The 24,250-nt window shown below is 32.7% G+C and overlaps 1 pseudogene; it reads right to left on the bottom strand.

The window, feature by feature from the left end:
- Window positions 1-12,360: 12,360 nt before the first annotated feature.
- LOC149567285 (uncharacterized) lies at window positions 12,361-20,894 on the bottom strand (annotated as a pseudogene).
- Between the last annotated feature and the right edge of the window lie 3,356 nt (window positions 20,895-24,250).

Genomic DNA, 24,250 nt, shown 5'->3' with positions numbered 1-24,250 from the left:
AAATGCTACTTCACTAGTAGAACTATTGGCTCCAATTCTCTTCCTCCTTGCTCGGGTTCATTTTACCAACTTGTCTATCCTTTTGATGATGCCAGTCATGAGAGTTTCCATTGTATCAATGTTGACCATCAAGTAGAATTGACACTATATGAGTGTTCTTGATTTTTTCATAAGTGGAGGGTCACATATAAGAACCATCATTTGCAATTTCACTAACATCAATTTTATCATTATATAACTTGATTTCATCAATAGTTACCCTAGACTAGTACGTCTCTCTAGTTTGGTACTCATTATAACATCTAACCCAATAATCCTCAATATCTAGAATATGCCTATAAGCATGTCCTAGCTTTAGATGATCTTTGACAAAACTAACAAGATCATATTGGGGCCTTAGAACTTCATAATTGATCAACTTGACCTTGTTCTCAAAGGCTTTCACCAAATTCTAGGCATCAAACCTAGATGCTCAAGAATAAGGTCCTGTCACAATTGGTAAGGGGATGCTAACTATCTTCTTTACATTGGAACATAGGGTATTCACATCTAGAATTTTCCCGCATAACTCAAAAAGCACTACTTTATCTTTAGGATACCTGGGGAGTCCTTTTAGAAAATCATCGAATACTCCAATCCTTAGGTATGAGAATGATGAAATTTAATAAAAAAATATCTAAAATAGCTCATTTTTTATATAGCTTTAGGTGATAATATCCTCTTAGGAAACCCTTGCAACTCTCGACATAGCCTCATTGTGAAGGTGTCATTCACCTTTATGTATTCTTCAAAGCTCTTTTCTAGTTGTAGAGGAGGATATAGCTCATATACCTTAATGTTCTCATCATAATCTTAAATGCTAGGAAGACCAGGCCAAAGATGATGTGTGGCTAAAGCATATATTATGTATGATGACATGTAAAATTTCTTGAATGATTTCACCAAAGTTAGCCAGGAGGCTAGATCTTCACATATGATTTGGGCCTAGTCAACTTGTAGTTCAGCAACACAGATGAACTAAACTATATAGAAGTGATGCTCAATGAAATATAAGACTTCTTCTTTACCCTTTATTCTTAGCAACAAGGCTAAGATATCCACAATTTCCCTCTTTAAATTGTTTCCAAAGAGAGTCCTTGACATTTTACTCTTTTTGGAAAGAGGGGTCTAGAACCAAGTTCTTTGCATGTCCTCTCTTCGTAGAGCCTTCTTTTCATTGAACATTTGTGCAAAAGAAGAAAAGTTTATGTCACGATACTGCTCCTTCACTGGAATTCTAAACACAGACTGCATCAATTCTTTGTTTACTAAAAGAAAAATAGATTGGTCAGGGAAAAATATTTGCTTGGTTTTTTATTTATACCTTTTAATGCATTCCTTTTCCAATTGTGGTGCATGCACAACCATGGGAAAACCAATAGTTTTGACTAAACCACTTTCCTTCAAATTTTGTGTAATTGGATAGAGGGGCTCGGTGTTTAATCTTCTGTACAAATTACCATGATTATAAAACTTGAAAAAGGTATTAGAAAAGTTCTTTAGCTCACTCTCTAATCCAATCAAATGATTAGACCAGACATCTCTAACTGCCATTAGCTTATAAATTCATATAGAGAAAGCAATTATTTCAACTAAATAATCATTGTAGAATGAGGAACCTCATTTAGCCAAAGTCTGATCATATAGATTTGGAAATTGGATCATTGGTGTCACGCAAATGAAGTAACTCATAATTAATTGCCATAACAGTCAAATTCATAATGAATTTGGTAGATCAATGACTATTTGAAACATATTCCCACCCACATGATAACTCATAAATCTAATGACCATAAAATCACTTTAATCTCCTATAGTAGCAAGATTATTTCATTTCCAGATCCTTTTACTTAAGTTTACTAAGAACTGCCCTCTTTCTTGAGAATCTAGAGCAAAGGCTTGCACTTAAATCCTTTAAGCGTGGAGGAAAGAGGCATTACCTTGCTTTTCCATAGACTTACCTTTGCCTTTGATTTCCTTTCATTTGGGGGCACAATGTGTGAACTATTATTTTGTGCCTTGAGTTCTCACCTTTTTTTTTTGCACAAGGATTTTCATCTTGATGTCACAAATTAGCTTGGAGAAGCTGTGAAAAGAAATCTCCACAGAATATTCCTACATTAAGTTTAAGAATTTTTTACATTCCTTGTCTTCTCAAAAATAAATCTTGAATGTTTCCATCAGATGGAAAAGCACCTAGTGACCTTTACTTCCCAAAGGGAGAAGCACTTAGAAACGTTACCTTTACTTTGGCCACTTTTTCATAGATATCCTCAAGATGGATCACTGACCATGGATTCATCATTTAGTAATGCATATCAAGGGCCCAGGTTAACTTCTTTATAACACCATGCATGGGTCCACTAGACACATGGAGCACAAATTTTCTTGTTTTATACCCATAGCTATTCATTTCTAAATCACAACCTTTGATCTAAGATAGCATCAAAAAATAGGATATGATCTTAATCTTCAGAAACACACTAGAATATGTTCACTTCCAGAGGGTTAGTAACTGAAAACATGAAGTCCCATTTCTCTACATAGAAATGAACTCTAGCTATGGATCTTCAATCTAAGAGTTTCTTCACTTCATATTTTTGCTTCTCTTGGTCCTTTCATCATGAATTGATTGGATATAATCCTACGGATGTCATTATTTCTCATTCTCTGGGTCCTCACTTGATGAATTTTTCCAAAGACAAAAACCATGCAAAAATGGATAGAATCCAAAGAAAACACTTGATTATGGTAAATACTGAAGTACAAAATCAAAGGAGGAGTTTCTTCTCATTGGGAAATTTCTCAACCAGTCAAACCTCCCAATCCTAGATCACTTAAGACTTAATGTTGTGGAACAACAAGAATCCTACATGGAGGAATAAGGGGGAATCAGGGTAGAGAAAGCCTAGAAAGACCACAAAAGGGAAACCTTAGGATGTTTGATGAGAAGAGAACAATCTAGGGGCTATCTAGACAAGAACTTGTACATAATTTCATTGAAAACTCTTCGAGATAGAAGCTTAAAAGGGCTAGAGTGAAAGTCTAGCAATGGATTTGAAAGTAGATTCAATAGTAGTAAGATTAAATTTATCAAAGTTTGACAATTCAAAAATAGTAAGCCTACCAACTAATCCTTCCAAAGTCAGGTTGTTACTAGGTGTACATCTTAGTTATTTTATCATAGGGACTCTAATAAAATATATAGGAAGTAGAGTTCCTAGTACCTTACTAATGTTAGTTTCACCATCAATCTTTCCATTGGATCCTCTTTTATCATTTACGATCTCTTTGACTCATCCATAATATTGAGCAACATTGGTTTCATATTTTTTCATTCTCGTCTCATCAAACTTACCTCTCAAACTTTTTGATTTTTCTCTTAAAAAATTTGTGTCTCCTCCATAGATAGTCTATAGTGTATCTCACATTTTCTTGGCATTTTTATATCATCAAACTCAGTATAGCTTAGGGATGATGTAATCTCCAACATTTCCTGATTATTTTCTTGCTTCTCTTTCATCTATTGAGATGTCAAAGGTCTTGGTATCTCTACATATGCAAGTTCCACATAGAGTATTTCTCCTTCTACAATTCTTGCCAAATGCAACTTCATCAAACTCTTCTTTACAAGGAAGCTCTCCTTGTTCAACTTTGACACTTACTTTTGTACATATTGATCTTTGGTTACAACTATTTTCAAATTTTTATGCATAAGCACCACAAATCTGATAAAAATTATTAGAATGATTTAGAACAACTGAGAGAGGGGGTGAATCAATTATCCTTAGGTCAAGATGTACCAATTGAACTATTAATCACTTCAAATACTTTAGTTCTAAACATTTAGTATCTCAGTCTCTATACAAAATAATTAGCAACATAAAACTTGTAGTCCATTTTCCTAATAATAAAAAATTTGTAGAATGTAAAAATATTATTAGTAAAACATCTTAGATAACATCCACACAAGTATGGCACTAGGATAAAATGGGGAAACCCAATTTGGGAAAAACCACCAGTAACATGCTATCAATTTTCACTCTTTTGAAGTGAGCTCTATTATGAGCCAACTCTATTAAAGGTTACAAAATACACTATTAAATGTGACCTTGGGGAAGGATATAATAACTCTATAAGGAGTGACGTTGTTAGAGGGCTTTAGAACATTCCATTAGAATGTCACCTTGATTAAAGAATTTATAAATGGATATTAGTTCAACCTTGATTAAGGATTATAAATTGATACAATGGTTAGAAAGTAACAATAGGTTGATTCGATAAATACAACTCACTTTGCAAATAAAAATCACAATGTAGCTCATATGTTCATCCATTGATTGACCTTCATTATCATCTTTGTCTCTAATTTACTTGGTACTCCTTCAAGCGATCACACTTCAACTCTTCATAACTCTTCTCAGCCTCATGCTTAAGTTCACCAGTCAATAACATCAACAAAGAATCTACTTGTTAACCTTAATTAGGTCACCCTTAACCCTCCTTAAATAGGTAGTTATGATCTTTTGCTGCTTAAATATCACCACAAATCTTAGGGTTATGTTAGATTTATCAAATCCTTTCATAATTTCATGTCCTTTCTCTTCTAGAAAATTCTCCAAAATTATCTTTGAATCCATGCATAGAAATGCTCAAACAAAATTTCCCTTGAACTAAATTCTCTAGGTCATCCATCCTTATCTTCAACATGCTTTCCATATCCCAAGTTTTCAATTGTGTTAGTTGGAATCAAGACTTCCTTACAAACAAAAAAATGTTGTCACTTAGCCAACACTACGTTCTAACATGTCGATCATCACTAAATTACTTGGTCAATATTAACTATTCTATTCAACATACATTTTTATACTTGAGTGATATTGATCCTCGATCAACATTGTATTCTACTTAGCTTATGTTGTCACTTGGTTAACACTAGGATCACTCAGCATAAACTTCTAGTTCTTTTACTCTTTTGCTTGTTCAAGCCTATGCATTTGATTTTTTTTTGATATTCCTTCTAGGATTCAATACAACTATCTTCTGCACTTAGGTTATTATTAAATAATCATATTATCTTACCAAAGTCCAACTAATCAAGTTCCCATTTTAGTTTCTCATAATTCAACCTTTCCTCTAGGTCCTCTTGTCATGTCTTCATCTCAAATCCTCTTCATCAATCATCTTAATATGACACTCTATTTAGATGGAAACTATCTTACCAATAAGGTTTTAAATCAATGACAACCTAAGAATTATTCCAATTTTAGTTTCCAACAGGCCATAACTTTTCTCTTGTCTAAAACATAACTTTTCTCTTTTCATAACGAGGCACCTACTTTACTGCCTCAAGGACTGCGATGACATAAGATGCATAACAATGTCTCTCTTATTGTCTATATCCTGACCTTGTCCTATTGGAGCTTTAGCTTCTCTTGAAGCTCTTAGATCTCTTGATCCCACTTTGTTAGGCATGTATCTTATACAATGACCTGGATATACAACTCTTTAAATTATTGTTGTGTTGTCCTCACTCAATCCCTCAATCTACTCAGAGCATCCTATGTCTATGCTAGGATGTCTCTGCCCTATGGCTCAAGAGTAGGTTGATCCTGCATCTTCTCATTGCCTCCTCCATGATATGCCTATTGTGCATGTTGGTCCTCCACTCTCAGCCTTTGTGCCTCATTTAAAATGGAACCCAAGATTCCTATCTCTCCACATGGTTTCCTCTACCTGGAAGCACTCCAACTAGCACTTGGATCCACTCTCATTTGTCATGAAGGGATTAGAATATGTGTATTTATCTATTGAGAACCCTATTTTTGTGGTACTATGGGGCTTGGGTTGGCTGCATTGGTATTGCAGTCTGCACTGGATCTATAAACTATAGAAAGGGATGACTAATAAAATGATCCCTATACTTAGGAGTCACTCCTCCATCTACTATCACTAGAATGTAGTCCCATTAGGTCAGTGCAATACCATGTACATTAGTCATCAACCTCCCAAGGTGCAATCTCACTTACCACCCCTTTTCCACCTCCTTAGTGAAGCAGACATATGTGAAGTACTCCTGTGAAATATCCTCTAGGTGGTTGTACTACCTCCACATGCATGTTAAAGGGAATCACTCAATAACATGGATCAATTTGACCAATAAATGGCCAAAAAGTAAACATATATGTGAGTTATGCTTGGGCATCATCTCATGCCTCTGTCTCTTGCGGGCCACCATACCACTTCTATCAGATCATCTAGATGTGCTTTCCACTGCTCAATATTACCTAATGTAGTTTGGATCATCTACCTATGGTATCTATATATACATGGTTCATAAGGCTATCACATATCCTCACATATAGGTCTAGTGATGGGTAGGTTCTCCTATTCCCATATTTGTAGTACATACACTCCTATTGCCATGCTCTTTATCTCTCTATAGAAAATCTCGTGCATCTCGCAGAACATATGAGCTAGTATACATTGGACCCAAACAAAGTGTGTTGGTTGCTCCAACATCCTCTACAACATCGAATCCCATCTACATGATAGGCCCTGTTGATCTCTATTGGGCATTAGATAACACCCAAGGAAAGCTTCGAGTACAACTGCCAATCTGTGGGTCAGGCCATAAACCTACACCAACTCTTCCCAAGGGATAGCTCTGCCCATAAGGATTTCATCATTGAATATAGCCCTCGATACCAATGTCCCAGGTCATAGATGTGTATCATACTCAATCCATGTCTCGTAGAAGGGGATCCATAGAATCTTGTACATATCCTTGGGTGTGATAGTCATCTCTCCAAGGGGAGAATCAAAAGTGTTTGTCTTCGAATGGAAATGATCTACCAACATTGTCACCAAACCATGATTCACCCACAAATCAGGGATATCACATAGATGAGAGAGACCAAGTGCATCAATATGTCTAAGCTCTATAGCATCCAGCTACCTAGTCAGTGCCCCAATGATAGGATAATGTGACCTGAATCCTACATCTAGAAAGTCAACCTAATAACATGAAAACAACATAACGCAATTAGTATTTGATCTCAACATAAATGTGGTAATCATAAACTATTGCAATTCACACATCCTAAAAACACACTATAATGACCTAAGATGACATGAACTGGATGGAAAACATAATAATTTGTATCAAAATAGTACTCGATCTTAATAGGAATCTCGCATGAGACTTTGGAACCTTGCACACACCTGTATACTCTTACGTGAGAAATCTCCTTGGCCCGTGTGAGGAAACAATCTCAAAATAATTGTTGACTATATTTTAGGGTCACACGCACAAGAGATGGGTATCTCCTATGTGATGAAACCCTATATTTTGTATGAGAAAAATTCCCTAGTAGAACCTCAATGCACGAGGTCTTATAGAGGCTCGCGTGATAAATTGAGTCCTTGCATGGTGACCCCAATGGTGGAAAAGTTAAAAACAATCCTAAAAAGGCTCAAAATCTATCGAAATGCATGAAATTTGAAATGACTAAGTGGTTTATTGATTACTCACTAGAGGTTCATAGTCTATTGGCCAGTTGTGTTGCTTGGATCATTCAAATCAGTGAAGATGCATGGGGACCACCATTTTCATCTCAAAGCTCCTTCTCTACAAAAGAAAAAACTATCAAATTATTTGAAAATGACCATTCTAGCCCTTATATAGGTTTTGACCTAATTTTTCAAATTGCTTTGATGGATGTGAAAATCACCCATCTAGCTAATTGGACTGCTCTGAACTCAATTTTGAGATCAAAATCAAAATCTAAAACACTTAAACAACTCCAAATTGCATTTTAAATTTTTTGGGACTGACACTATTGAATGCTTATGTAGGCTATCTTTTTGATACTTTATGAATCTTGGAACATCATCATATCAACATTTTCTCCAAATTCTCAACTTTTTCATCAAAAGTAAACCTTGGTCAAATATGGTCAACTATGATTACACTTGGTCAACTCAACCTTCGCATCACTCTAAATCAACTCAAAATTTTCTTAATAGTCTTTCAAAATGTTCAATATTATTCTGAATATTTTCTTACATCAATATCTTCAGATATATTTCTTATCATTACTATTATGTTGTGTCATCTTTTGATTTCGCTCCCAAGGGGGTAGGATGATTACATCATTAAATCTCTCAAATCTAGCTTCAACTTAATATGAATATAATGTCCTAATTGCTAGAGGCATCTCATAAATCGGAGCATCTTTGTTCCCTCTATTTGGCATCATATGCTATCTAATCTTACTTATTGATCAACTGATCAAACTCATAACAATTCTAATCATGGCTTGATGGAAAAGTATCTAGGTGTTCTATCGAGACTCCTGAGGATTAAGCCTTGTTTTGGGGATAATCCTACTACTCATGATTAGGTCTTGTTATCTTTTTTGTATAGACTAGTATTCAGGTGTTCTATCTGGATTTTAGAGTATTAAGCTTTGTTCTAAAGACAATTATAAGCTTTCTTTCAATCATTGTTTAATGGACAAGTATTGGGGCATTCTAACCCTGACTCTTGAGGATTAAGCCTTATTTTGAGGACAATCCTATGAATCATGATTAATCTTATCATCATTTAATGGATATGTATCAGGGCATTCTAACCCTGATTCCTTAGGATTGAGTCTCATTTTGGGAACAATCCTATGAATTTTGACAATCTTTATTCTATTACATTAGTATCTAGGTGTTCTATCTAGACTCTGAAGGGTTAAGCTTCATTCTGGAGATAACGCTAAAAATCTCATCAATTGGTTTCCATGTCATCAAACCTTAGAAATCAATCTCAGTTCTTGTTCTATACTTCAAACTTTCAATTTCTTTGAATCAACGTGTTACTCGCACATTTATTCAAATTAGAGGGGTAAATGTAATACCCCTATATTGGCACATTGGCATTCTAAACCAATTTTGGTGCATCAATCTTACAACATCTATTTCTTGATCAATTAAGTCCTATTGTACTAGGTATTTCTAGTTCTAGTCATCTTTACTTGACTTAAGTTCTGAATGCAGAAAATCCCTAATCTGCATTAATTACATACTTTATCTAATTCCTAAATATTGATTGAAATTGGCTAAATTAACCTCCCAATTTAATTAATTTAATTATATATCTTAAGCACTTCAATTAAATTAAATCCACCCTCTTTAGTTAATACACATAAAAAAGGACTTAAATACATTGCTTTAATTAACTATACATATCATAAGTGTTGAAACTAATTATATAATTAATTATAATATTAAATTATGATGTCATGTTTGAATGGATCAATATTCTTTCCTAATTTATCTCACATGAAAAAGGAATTAAATATATTGATTTAATCAAATATGCTCATCATAATTGTTGAAACTAATTATTTAATTAATTAGAATAATAATTATGAGCAGATATTTGAATGGATCAATGGTGTCCCCTATTTCATCTTATTCAACTCAATAAATAAAGGAGGACTCAATTTCACATTCAATTTGAGCCATACACTTGGTTTAATCTTGATTGTTGCTTGGATCCAGGATTCTATAAAAGAGACCCTTGACCTTTTATTTGGAGAGGATGCAAGTGAAGAGTATCAAATTGTTATTGGATTGATCACTCAAGAATTTTACATTTGAATCTCTAGGGCTTTTACATGCTCATCATTTAGATTACCAATGCACTCATTTAGCTTAAATTACTTTTCACTATTTTTAGATTAATTTTAAAATCATCTAGATTCATATCTTTGTAGACAAAAATATTAAAAAAATAGATTAATATTGCATTTTCATTCATTCAAATCCTTCATACTAGTTTGGTTTGGCTATCGAACTCTCAATTCTGAGAGTATGTAGTAAAACCTTATATATTTAGAAGGCAACAGATCACCTTGTGCAGACATGTCAAATGAATAATCTCATATTCATTCTGGGATGAACTAAAAAAAAATGATCATGTTGAAGTGTGTGATTGAATTAGAGGCCCATATTTAACGCCCACACCTAGTAGAACACTTTATGTGTTACCCTAATGGAGGATTAGTATGACATTAGACCAATGGGGGCCATTAGAAGAATATATCAATACAAGATTCACTAGTATGAGTTACCTTGATGAGATAGCCACCACATATATCAAATGATCATTTCATGTGCATTACTAATAAAGGAGTTGAAATATGAGGAGTATCTATGTCATTAGTCATTAGAAATATTCTTGGCAATCAAACTCGTCATAGGAATTAGACTATTGGGATGGAGAAATAACATCTTTTTGATAATGGGAGTTACTTTGATGATAATCTCATAGAAGAAAAATAGGATAAGCATCCTTGAAGACTAGGTTGTAAAAAGCTAAAATCCACCAAAACTATGATCATTGGAAATATGTTATGACTCTTCTAATAGTGTAAGTTATAGTGGTATCACCATTTTCATTGTGATCAACGAAAGACCTTTCAATCTTGGTGATAAGACTCATTAAGGGAACTAATGATATCAAAGTGGATTTTTAAATATCTTTTTGATAGAACAAGATATACTGACACTAGTAGAATTGGCCTCTTTTTTCGATGAAAATTGGTTGAATTTTCTACTCACATTGGTAGAATGATCTACAAATTGTCTTCTCACTATTTTCCTCATTAAAAATTTGACCAATCCTTGTTAACATTAAAATATTGACACCAAATTTGGTAAAAAATGGCCTCCCTTATTTGTGAGGTCTGTCAAAATTTTGACCAAACTTGGTCAAAATGGCTCCCTCGATCGACTAGGATACCAAACCCACGATGACATCTTGATCAATGCTTTGGTCAAATTTTGAAAAATTTTGGTCAAAAGCTCAATCAATGTTGATCAACATTGGTCAAAATTTTGACCAATATAATTTGTTTTTAAAAAATTACCTAAAGATAAATATCCAAAGTAATTATCGACGATAGCCTAGTCAGTGATTAGTTCGGATATTTATCTTCAGTTGTTACTATTTGTTTTTTAGGTTGTTTAAAGAGTTTTAGAATGAAATTCCAAAAGCTCCAACAATAGACCTAATTGGATAATTATAAAATGAAGAAGAATACTCATCTAGTAGCAATATCACGTGAGATACAATAGATTTTTCATGACTAACTGGGAACAATCAACTATGTAGGTGACATCCATAAATGGGATTAAGAAAATGTTATTGATTTGAAAATCATTTGAATGCACCTTGAAAACTTGCATTAGGAATTTATAAGGTATCGTATGTAGTTACACAACCACCTTTCTATTGTCCCCCTACCACCCAAAAACTTACGCCCTTAATCGTCATCCCAAAAACATGTTCCTTTGTTCCCCAACCAGGTAACTCTAGGGATGTATAATATTTATTTAAAATAGTTTAGTGAGAACCAATACAAGTCTGATACCACTTGTTCCATTACTAAATGAATGTGCAAGAAAGGGAATAAATTCATAAATGTGTCATATAATAGAAATAAAATGTGAAAGAATAATAAGAATACGACCTCACCCATGAAGGAATGCACCTGCAAACTTAGCTCTAATGCTAGAGTACTCACACAATAGCATTTCCTTGCATTTCATTGACAAATCAGATTTGTTAGGATACATCAATAAGGATTTTCCTTCAATATGTACTCAATAGGGAATGAAAACTCTAATTAAACCTATGACAAATTTTTAAAATGTAACCTAACTCCGAAGAGCATAATGAGAGGAGGGAGGGGTAAATCAATAATAATCAATAATTTAGAATAATATGTTGAGAAACTACTTTAAAACACTCATTCTCTCCTACCTTGTGCCTACATGTTAAGTATACACATGCATTCTTTTCTAAATTGTGTCTATGCATTAGGTATACTACAAGAATGAGCTAAGAAAAGTCATGAATTAAAATAAAGAGCAATAAAAGGGATACAGTTTACAAAAGATAAATTTGAACTCCAATAAGATTTAATCCAACCTTCAAAATACTTTTACTCTATGCAAATCAACCAAAGAGTAAAATAAAGCATGCTTATGTCATTGTTCTCTACATAGATTTTATTATTTATGCTCTAGTCTTTCCTAATTCAGATCCATTGTACTATAAAAGAATCACCTCTTCAAAATTGTTGTCATGGCTATCATACTTCAGTCGACAGGTTCAAATATACCATCAGAACAACAATAGCAATAGTAGTTGTAAAGATTGTTTGGCCATGACCATCAGGTAGTTCATGAACTGACTACAATGTAAGAGAAAATAATATATTAAGATTTAACCAACTATCATCAATGAAAAAATAAATTTAATTAATATGTGAAGTTAGTAGGGATTAGATAATCTACTTCTATAGCTTCAAAATAAGTTGTATTCAATTAGCCTTCCACCTTACCAATGTCGCTATCTCTACACCAATGCAAACAATTTTTTTCCAAAAAATATAATTTTACTTGGAAAGTTTGAAATATTCTTGGATGGATCGTCTACCACTTGGAGTTGATGACATCTCCTCCAATATCTTCCATGACTTCTTAATCATATTGAAGAAGTTTTCACTTTCACTCCATCAAAACTCAAAAACAAATCCTAAATTCATTGTATAGTGTATATAGTATTTTAAAATTATTAAAATAATGATGAGAAGGGGATATTTTTCATAGCAAATCAAATTGTAACGTTGTTATCAAAATTCAACTATAAAGTACAAAGTTTTAAGTTAAACTATTTTTCTTTATGTGAAAAGAAAAGGAAAAAAATTGATGATTTGTTGTTTTCAAAATGTAATCTAAAATGTTGATCAAATGAACAAACACATTATAACCCAAAATTTGCTTTCTAATGTTATGAACTATGGAAGAAAGAATTGAGAATACCCTAAAATAATTTGAGACAATGTTTTTGAAACCAATTGGATCTACAATGAGATCAAAAGCTAAAATCAGAGCAGATGATGCAAATGCCCCAATTGTAATATGTGAATACTTGAGCCCACACCAGGCTATTAACACTACAAACTGATTATATATTTTAGACATAAAAATATGGTTTCATCACTAGAATTTGAAGTCACAAGACAAAATTAGTGAAAAAAACTTACTTCCCATAAGATCCTCCAAACACAACTACTAGTGAATCCTTTATTGTTAAATTCTTTTTCGGATTTGTAATCAATACAAAAAAATCAACCAAAGCTAGAGAGGCACTGAGATAGCCCATTGTGGTGGCATTATTGTAAGCTATTTCTTGACTCCCATATGGCATTGATTCTCCATAGTATTGGTACTAAAATCAAACCAATATAAACCCATAGTAAGATCTTCTTTGCCTAATCAAAGAAAAATAGTAATAGATAGGTTTCCATAGTTTATTCTAAAAACAAAAATATATATTTTTTTTTTTGCAATTGTAATGCCTATGAAAAAAATTCTCTAGATTTTTTATGATCACAACATACTATTATTTTAGTGGACCTAAAATTTTGATTTGATTGAGTGGTTCATCAAAACCATTCTTATTAATCAATACTAGTAAAGAAGAGGACCTTATATTTGGTTTTGTTTGAGTGATTCATCAAAGCCATTCTAATTAATGACAACTACTAAAGGAAATAGTGTGATTACAGATTAATCATTTTAAAAATTTCTTAAATTTTCATGACCTTGAGATATAATTGTTCTTCATATTTGAACTACAAACTTTAAACTTTGATTTTTTCCAATGACTAATCAAAACCATTCTAATTGATAGGTTCTATTAAAGAAGATAGTGTGATCTCAAATGAGTCATGATCTTAATGAGAAAAAACATTTCTTAGATTTTATGACCTTGAGATATCATTGTTCTATCATATTTAAATAAATTTGAAGCTTTTTTTTGTTTAATTGATTCATGAAAAACTATATTGATAGATGAATCTTATTGATCAAGATAGCTTGATCTCATATGAATCATCCTAATCAATCAAAACTTTAAACAAGAAATATACATAATTATTTTTTTCTCATAATGAATAAGAAGATTTAGATCTGAGACATTTGAAGAAGCATTAATAAGATTTAGATCCAAGATATTTTAAAGAAGCATTTATAATGTACACTTTTGAGATACTTATATAGTAGTTACCTTTTTTTATTTCTATAGATTTAATGACTATGATCTTCTTTCTAGCTAGATTTTATCAATAATGGAGTAGAAATGTTGATACAGGGAGATATGAAGAACTAGGGCCAAAGGCACACCCAACTATTCAAACTGCCTACTCATAGTCAACATAGTAGAAATAACAACACAAAAAACTTAGGAGATAGAGGGAGAAAATGCCTTCTTTCATATATGCATTGAAAGATCTATTACATGCCTAACTATAAGGCCTTTTGGGTTATGGCCATGTATCAATTTAATTACAATCTTCGACGATCCAACTTTACATTCTACTCCTACTCATTGTAACTCCCCTCTTGAAGATTCTAACCAAGGTCTCTTAAATACATGTATGACCACAAGTTAGCCTATTGCAAATACAACAAAATAAACTCTCATATTAAATGCTAGGCTAATCTATAAGTCGGCTCACAACATATATCTAACACTAAATTCAATACAAAGGTCAGCCTCAATAGGAAACCACACAAACATGTTGACAAACAAAGGCTCCACAAAATATTGACACTCGACATCCACTTGAACTCGAAATCCACATGTACTTGACACCCACATGAACACGACAACCAAACAAACTCGACATATAAAGGATGACTCAACAACCAAAGAGCACTTGACAACAACTATGTTAACTTGACATCAACCAAGAAGCTCAACATCCACTAAATGCTTAGCACCCACTAAGAACTCAACAATGTAAGACATTGAAACTCAATAGAAATTAGGAAAACTAAAAAGATGCAGGATAGTAGAGCAATCCAGGATGCTCCTGCATCAAACAACCAGGGTAGAAAGAAATGATTCTCATAAATCATGCAAGTGTCACAACCTAAGCTGAATCGAACTCAGATTGAGAAATCCATGTAGCATCTTTACTAGGTCTATTTTTCCATTTTACCAAATACTCATAGTAGTCTTTTCCTCTCATGCTCTTACCAACTCTCTATTCCAATATCTACTCAATTTCTTCAACCTTCTTCTTAGGATAATCATTTGATACATCCACTTCATCTTATGACTCATAATATTCGTATAAATCAGCAACATTGAATATAGAAGATATATCCATGTCATCAAGTAACTCCACTTCATATGCATTACCACTATCAAACTTCTTCAAAATCTTACAAGGTCCAAACTTCTTCATTTTTAGCTTATTGTATGTTCCAATAAGAAATATTCCTTTCTTCAAATGAACCATCACCTCCTCACCAATGTCAAAACATGATGTCTTCTAGACGTGTTAGCATTCTCTTTATACTTTTGATTACTTTGTTCCATTCTCAATTTTACTTCGTGATGCAAAGACTCCATAAAATCAGAAAATTCTTCTCTGGCAACACTTCTCTTCTCTTCACCAACAACATCCCTCAAATTTAATACTCCTCTAGGATGCATTCCTGTAAAAATCTCAAAAGGTGTCTTTCTTGTACTCTATTCACATAATTATTATATGCAAACTTAGCTTGTGTCAACACTACTTCCCAATTACTTGGCTTATCTCCAACTAAACACCTTAATAAGTTACCCAAGCTTCTATTCACAACCTTTGTTTGTCCATCTATCTATGGATGGAATGTAGAACTAAACTTCAACTCATTACCCATCTTTTTCCACAATTTTTTCTAAAAATAACCAACAAAGTTACTATCTCTGTTAGAAATAATACTTCTTGGTAATCCATGCAATCTTACATTTTCTTTGAAGAAAAATTCAGCAACATGCTCAACATCTGATGTGTTTTAACAAGGTATAAAATGAGTCATCTTAGAAAATTTATCAACAACAACAAATATAGAATCATACCCCTTCATTGTTTTAGGCAATCCAAGAACAAAATCCATGCTAATGACATTCCAAGGTTTCTCAGGAATAGTAATGGGTGTATACAAACTAGTATTTTGACTCACTCCTTTTGCAACTTGAAAAACTCCACAACAACTTACAAATTTCTAAACATCCTTATACATTTGTGGCCAGTAATACTTATCCTTCAGCAAACTCAATGTCTTATCAATTCCAAAATGTCTAGCTAATCCACCACTATGCTTTTCCTTAATCAAATCAATTCTCATAAAACTTCTAGGGATACACAACTAAATTCTTTTGAACAACATATCTTCTTGAATGAAATACTCATCATACTCACTTATGTGATCTATTAGATTTAGTGCCCTGCACTCTCTCCACATTTTAGAAAAATCAGGATCAATATCATGCAACTCTTTGATTTCATCACAACTAAGAACTTCAACCTTCATTTCAGTCAACAAAGAATGTCTTCTTCTCAATGCATCATCAACTCTATTAGTAACTCCACTCTTATGCTTAATCACAAATGTAAAACTCTACAAATACTCAACCCACTTCATATGTCTCTGATTTAATTAATGTTGACTTCCCAAGTACTGTAAAGCTTTATGATTAGTATACAACATTAACTAATTAGGAATCAAATAATGTCTCCACTTCTTCAAGGCTTGAATAATAGCATTAAAATATTGATCATACACAAAATACTTCCTTTTAGCATCATTCAAATTTTCACTAAATAAAGCAATAGCTTTACCTTTTTGACTCAATATAACTCCTATTGCACTACCACTTGCATCACATTCAACTTGAAATACCTTATTGAAATTAGGCAAAGCCAATACAAGAAACTCAACAAACTTTTGTTTCAAAGTCTCAAAACTCTTATCAGCTCCATATGTCCACTTGAAATCCTTTTTATCTCCTCTCATTGTCTCAGTCATAGAATTACAAATAGAACTAAAGTTTTTTATGAACTTTCCATAGAAACTAGCCAAACCATGAAATAATCTTACCTCACCCATATTCTTAGGCACATTCCATTCCAAAATTGCTTTTACCTCCTTAGGATCCATTTTCAAACCATCAACTAAAATCACAAATCCCAAAAACACAATCTCTTCTTGCATAAAAGAACATTTTTTTTAGATTAATCATTGAGTTCTCTTCTTTCAATCTATGCAATACTTGTCTAACATTATCAAGATGTTCTTCCTTAGTCTTACTAAATATTAGGATGTCATCCAAATAATCAATCACAAATTTACCCAAGAATCTTTCCAGAACTTCATTCATTAACTTCATGAAAGTACTAGGTGCATTAGTCAAACCAAAAGGCATAAACAACAATTCATACAAACCATCTTTTGTCTTAAAAGTAGTCTTCCACTCATCAGCTTCTCTGATTTTGATCTGATAATAGCCACTCTTTAAATCAATCTTCGTAAAATACTTAGCTTCACTCAAACAATCCATTATGCCATCCATCCTCAACATAGGAAATATTTTTTTCACTATGATCTTGTTAATAGCTCTAGAATCAATACACATTCTCCATTCATTTTAGGTGCTAATATGATAGGTACAACACATGGACTCAAACTCTCTCTAATCAAACCTTTCTCCAATAACTCATGCACTTGTCTATTAAGTTCTTCATTCTCTATAGGTGTGAATCTATATGGTTCTTTGTTCGAAAAACTAGCTCTAGGAATCAAATCCATACAATGACTTATACTCCTTACTAGTGGTAAACCATCAAGTATATCCTCTGCAATAATATCTTTATACTTATTTAAAAACTTTAATTTCTTCTAGCACTTGGTCAATACTACCAACTATCACTTGGTCACCATTGACTGGCACTCAATTACTATTGGCACAACTTAGCCTCCTCAGAATTATAACAAAATAGAATTGATTCTTCTTCATCTCTTTTTCAAATTGTTTTCCATTAACCATGCAAATTCTCACAGTAGTATAATTAACCTCATCTGGACTTTCAATCAAAGGTAACAATATTTTCTTCTTCCCATTCATCCAAAGAGTATATTGATTCAATCTTCCATCATGTATAGCATATCTATCATATTGCCAAGGTCTACCCAATAAAATATGACAACAATCCATAGGCATACTATCACATAAAACTTCATCAAAGTAATGTCCAATCTTAAAATTCACAATACATTGTTCACTTACCAATATCTTATGCTCATCTTTGATCCATGAAACATGGTAGGGTTTAGGATGCTTCAACCTTTGCAACTGCAAATTTGTAACCAACTCTTTTGATGCCAAATTTGTAGAACTTCCACTATCAATGATTACTTTGTGACATTTTCTAGTTATCTTACATCTAGTTTTGAAAAGACTTCTCCTTAGGATAGGTTCCTCATCACTTCCCTTATTACATAAGGTTCTTCTCACCATTAGATTTTCTCTAGCCTCAGGTCCACTAGGCAAACCCTCAATGTCTTCTTGAGTTACAACATTTATGTTACCTTGCCCATTTTCATAGGATCTACATTCAAAGGATTTATGCCCTTATTTACCACATCTAAAACAATTATCATGAAAACCACCTTTAGAATAAGAATTACCTCTTCCTCGATAAGAACCAGTACCTCCTTGGTAGGAATTACCACCTTTCCACTTGGTCTTGTCTTTATTATCATTCTTCCATTCAAATTTCCCTTTATCTTGCACAGAACTATCAAATCTTCCACCTTCACTATAAGATCTAGCTCTTCCTCTCTGGAATCTACCACCTCTACCTCTTTTTGTTTGTTCATCTTTCTTTGTCAAGATCTCCTTAGCTTTCAAGGCATATTGTTATGCTTCTTCCACACTTTCCAATTTTATAAAACTTATTTCATCTTGAATTCTAGATCTCAATCCATTTATGTACCTTTAAATTTTCTCAACATTATCATCCACATGTCCAAATCTCATGTCTAATTTACAGAATTATCCTTCACAGTCATGTCTCTTTATCTTAAATTCTACATCTTTCACAACAAGCTAACTTGGAAATCAGAAAGAAGGAATTTTTTCTTCACTTTGTTCACCATTTTCACTCAAGCTCTAATCTTTTTTTTTCATCTCCTTTGTCTATCAGTTTGTAAATGCTCCCACCATAGTGAGGCATGTCCTTTCAATCTTGTAACTGTAATCTTCACCATCCTATTAACAAGGGTATTTTGATATTCATAGAACTTCTCCATTTTAGAGATCCAATCCAACACAACATTAGTGTTCAATTTCCCATAATAAGGAACAACTTCTACAATAGGCTTTGAATTTTTTCTAGACAATACTCTCAACAACTTTGCTTCATCTTGATCTTCTTCAAGTTTTGGATTAGGGTTTGGTGCTACTACTTCATCATCACTTACATAATCAAGATCTACTTTTCTCCTTTGGGCAGTCTCTACATCATCTAATCTAGATGTAATTTTTCCCAATGTATCTAATATTGTACTATCAGCATTTCCTCTACCTCAAACCATCTTTACAAGATTGTAACCCTCTACAAGTTGTAGGTCAAATCCTGAAATCTACTAACCTACAACCAAATTCACTAAGGGTTCTCCACAATCCAATCTCCACAAGGATGAACCTCATCTGTGGTACCACCTAACACAAGGAGATAAGAAAAACTAGGGCCAAAGGAGAACCCAGCTATTCAAACTACTTGCTCAGAGTCAACACAATAGAAATAACAATACAAACAACTTAGAAGATAGAGGGAGAAAATGCCTTCTTTCATATATGCATTCAATGATCTATCAAATCCTCAGCTATAAGGTCTTCTGGGTTATGACCATGTATCAATTTAATAACAATCTTCAATGATCCAACTTCACATTCTACTCCTTCTCACTCTAAGTCCCATCCCTAAGATTCTAGGCAAGTCTCTTAAATACGTGCATGGCCACAAGTTGGCCTATTGCAAATACAACAAAATAAACTCTCATATTAAATGCTAGGCTAAGCCACAAGTTAGCTCACAATAGACATCTAACACAAAATTCAATGCAAAGGTTAGCCTCAACAAGAAACTGAACACAAAAAACTTGAAAGAAAAAGGCTTCATGAAATATTGACACTCGACATCTAATCAAACTCGACATCCAAGGCATGACTTGGCAACCAAAGAACACTCAGTAGCAACTATGAACTCAACATCAACCAAGAAGTTCAGCATCCACTGAATGCTTGGTACCCACTAAGAACTCGACAATGCAAGACATTACAACTCAACAGAAACTAGGAAAACTAAAAAGATGCAGGATAGAAAAGCAACCTAGGATGCTCCTGCATCAAATGTAGATCAAATCAAAGCATAACATACCTCAATGAAGACAAGAAGGGCCCTGAATTGAGGAGCAATGTCGAACATAAACCCAATGTTTTGAGTAAACCATTCAATAAATCCCTCATTCCCCATATACACAAAGATGGGAGATTTGGAAGAAGCATGACCCCAATGTTTTGATTTGATGAGATATTTTTGTTGAAATGTGTCATAGTTGTATGGAGTGAAGCTGAAATGATTCAAAGTTTGTATGCAATATTTGACACCATATTATGTAGAGGGAGAAGAAGAAGGAGGATAAGGAAGGGAAAACTTATTCTTTCTCAATATTTCATGAGCATGAGGAAGGGAAGAAGTAGGTACAACATGAATAAAGAGGCCAAACAACTAGGGTGATATTGGCAACTCATTGTTGTTTGTTATAGCACAATTGTTAGAGCACATCATCCTATGTTCATTGTATATTTTAAAACCCCTTTCCTCTCATCATAGTGCTAGTTTGTTACAGTGTGATTGGGGAATACTAAACTCTTTGAGAGACTTTCCCATGATGTTTGTAAACAATCATGATGCAAATGAAAACTATAGAAATTAAGGCAACTAAGTTTCAGCTTGCATTCAAATAAAATGGTTGAAATCTATGAGTTACATGATTACTTTTCCCCACTGGTATATCACATTTCCAATTGTGTATATCATCTCTACATAAATGTCCATAATCATTCACAAACCACTGGTAGAGTGGAAAATTCACAATCGAACAAAGTTTAGAGATTTAAATGATTTCTTGACATGAGAGTAATTTTTTGCATTAAGGTTTAAGAAAAGTACCCATGTATTTAATTTATTTATTTATTGTATTTATTGCAGTACTTCATTTTCTCTCATTTTTGATGATTGGTTTCAAATTCTTGTCTATGCAGAATCTAGATTTTGCTAATTGGATGATGAAAAAAGAGTGGATTCAAACCCTTGATTGTGCATTATTGTTATATATTTTAATCATATATATCATAGTTTTTAGTCATTATCATCATGCAATTATGTCTTATTGATTTTGAGGTCTTCCTATGTATTATTTTGTTTGAACACCTCATATCTAATAATTCAATGTCTTCTTGTCCCAGGGAGGGAAATACATCTTCTCTAAGGGGTCATTTTATCATATTTATAACCTATCCTCTTTTGCATGTCTTTATATTTCTTATCATTTGATTTTGGATAACATCCTAAATTCTAGATTATTTGTATTGTTCATTTATGAGATCTAATCTCTTATAACCCAAGTTTAGATTCTTTCCAAATGCTATCACACCTTTTTAAAGCAAGTTAGGTCAATCAATGTGTGTGTTTGGTTTATGCAAGAACATTCATTCCAAAATTGAAATAAACATGTTTGGGACCACTACTTGAACTATTAAGATTTAATCAAAGATCATCAATGAAAAACCAAAATACATTCTAGTAACACTTATCAAGTTATTAATGGAACATGTCATCTCACACTTGTTGGTTTCATTCCTAATATTTTTGAACTTTTTCTTAGAGTTACAAAAGTAGTTTGCAAGAGTATGATTTCAAAGAAGAAGTCTCTTGTAACCTAATATACTATCTTCAAATGTTTATAAATACTAAGTGAATTTATGCAAGTCCATTACAAAATATTAAGACAAAAAAGTTTCAAGTTGCACAAATAAATGACTCCAATCTAACTTAATTGCCAACAAGATTTTATTTAATAACTACTAACTAATAGAGATTCCACTAAACACTATGATCAAAAAGGGGACATTACAACACTAAAAACACACATAAATAAGCTATGTCACAAACCCATCAATGGAGTAGATAACAAGATTAAATCTAATATAGTCCAACTATTTTTGCTCCTTGCATCCTTATGTAGAAGTAATAGTTTAAATTTGCAAGTTCAAGTTGCATTTTGTAAGTTGGAAGTTCATGCACATTGTGAAGCCATATGAATTGAAGTTAAGTAAAAATATACCAATAAATCTTACCTATTAAATTTTCAATATTCCTAAGATGTCCCATCAATCTTGGAAGGTGGTATCGATTTAATCTAATCATAACTGCAACAATGACCATAACACCAATAAAGAGAACCATAGTAGAATTAAAGATAGCATATGTGGTATATCTCAGTGTCATAATTTTCATTTACAAAGGATTTACTCTCTTTTTCAAACTGCAAACTTGATCTCTAAAAGAGGAACCATGTAGATTTGATGCATTCAAGAAAAGAATACTTACACAAAAATGAAGCCCAATAATGCCAGATGAGTTGAGTATTGGACCTTCTATTTTTTTATTTGATAGTTTCTTGACAGTGACACATTCAAAATGCACTTATAAGAAAAGACCTGCAATGAATGAAATAAGATTAATTAATGAAGGTATGCTAGTCTGAGCTTCACTTGGTTTCAAGAATACTTTAATATTCTCTACTTAACAAGGCCAACCACGTGAAGGTGGAAGCTCATCTGGCCTCACCCCCCTCCTCCTAACATCAATCTAAATTCTCCATTAACATCTAATTACATACTTCATTCATTCATTCATCCATTTATGAACTCTAACATACAATCAATAAAATCACATAACATTCATTAATATGATATAAAACTCATTAATAAGCAATATTAATCAAGAACTCATTAACAAATAAAAATATTCATTAACATGACATGAAAATCAATATTAATACGTAAAATTCATATATAATTACTTAAAACAACGTTCTTTCATTATCCAACAAAGTTTATCAGAGAGCATTTTTAAAAAATCATTTCTTTTTTAAATTTTTCTTAGCTTTCTTAAGGAAAAGGCTGAAATGAACATCAATATCTTCCTCACTCTCCTCCTCTTGTGGCACATGTAATGTCAAATAATGATGCCTCCTCCTATTTTGAGGAGCACAAGGTTGTTGCACTGAAGGGGGATTTTTTGCAATAACAAGTAAATGAGTTAAATTGGCATACTCTTTTTTTTTAAAAATTGTTATAAGTTTTTCATTAACCAATAGAACATAACATGCATTTTTCTTACCTGACAATGCCACATCATGTACAATAACATTTTGATCAGTCACCACCTAAACATGCTAAACACTTCGAACATGCTCCACTCATTCACCATGATGTTCAACATGCTCTACAATATTCAAAAAAAAGGTTACATGAAAAATTTCAATTGAAGATGTTAAATTCTATTAATAATTATATAATTAATTTCCAATAGTAAATTAATACCTCCACCATTATGATGCACATCATGGCCTTCATCACGTGCATGTTTTGTAATAAGATTTGAAGGCTACAGTGAAATGTTATGCGCATTGTTATCATAATTTGATATATAAAATAGAAATAGTCAATTTATGTTTGAAATTAACACCAAACATGAAATTTCTCAACCATTCAATATGATTTAATTTTAATTTGACTTACATGTGTCTGATCTTGTGCACCAGATTCTTCGGTATGGCTTTCACATTCTTGGCATTGGTGTGCAACCACAACTTTATAGTCTTGCTTTAAGGAAAATTTTATATCTTCATCTGTGGGCTCTACATTGAATTTTGTGCCCTATACTTTTTTCTTAATAATGTTAGTTTTACATGTATGACTTGATTAAACAATTTTTTTTACAACATTATATATAAAAAATTAATATTAAATTCTATTGCTACTACTTACAAGTCAAGAGTGAAGTTTTATGTAGCCACCAGAGCCAAGTTTGTGTTCGTCAACCTTTTGTACTCTCACTTAGGTAGCTTTTGATGTGTCTCACAATCTATGAAAAGTTTGAAACATGTTAGATTATATAAATAAAATGTCACTAATTAGTGCATAATTACATTCTACTTAATACTATCATGACATACC

This window comes from Cupressus sempervirens, chromosome 3 (assembly GCF_028749045.1).
Source record: "Cupressus sempervirens isolate cs-2001-9-10 chromosome 3, ASM2874904v1, whole genome shotgun sequence".
Lineage (NCBI taxonomy): Eukaryota > Viridiplantae > Streptophyta > Pinopsida > Cupressales > Cupressaceae > Cupressus > Cupressus sempervirens.
The sequence above is the reverse complement of the archived record's forward strand: the minus strand, read 5'-3'. Positions and strand labels throughout refer to the sequence as shown.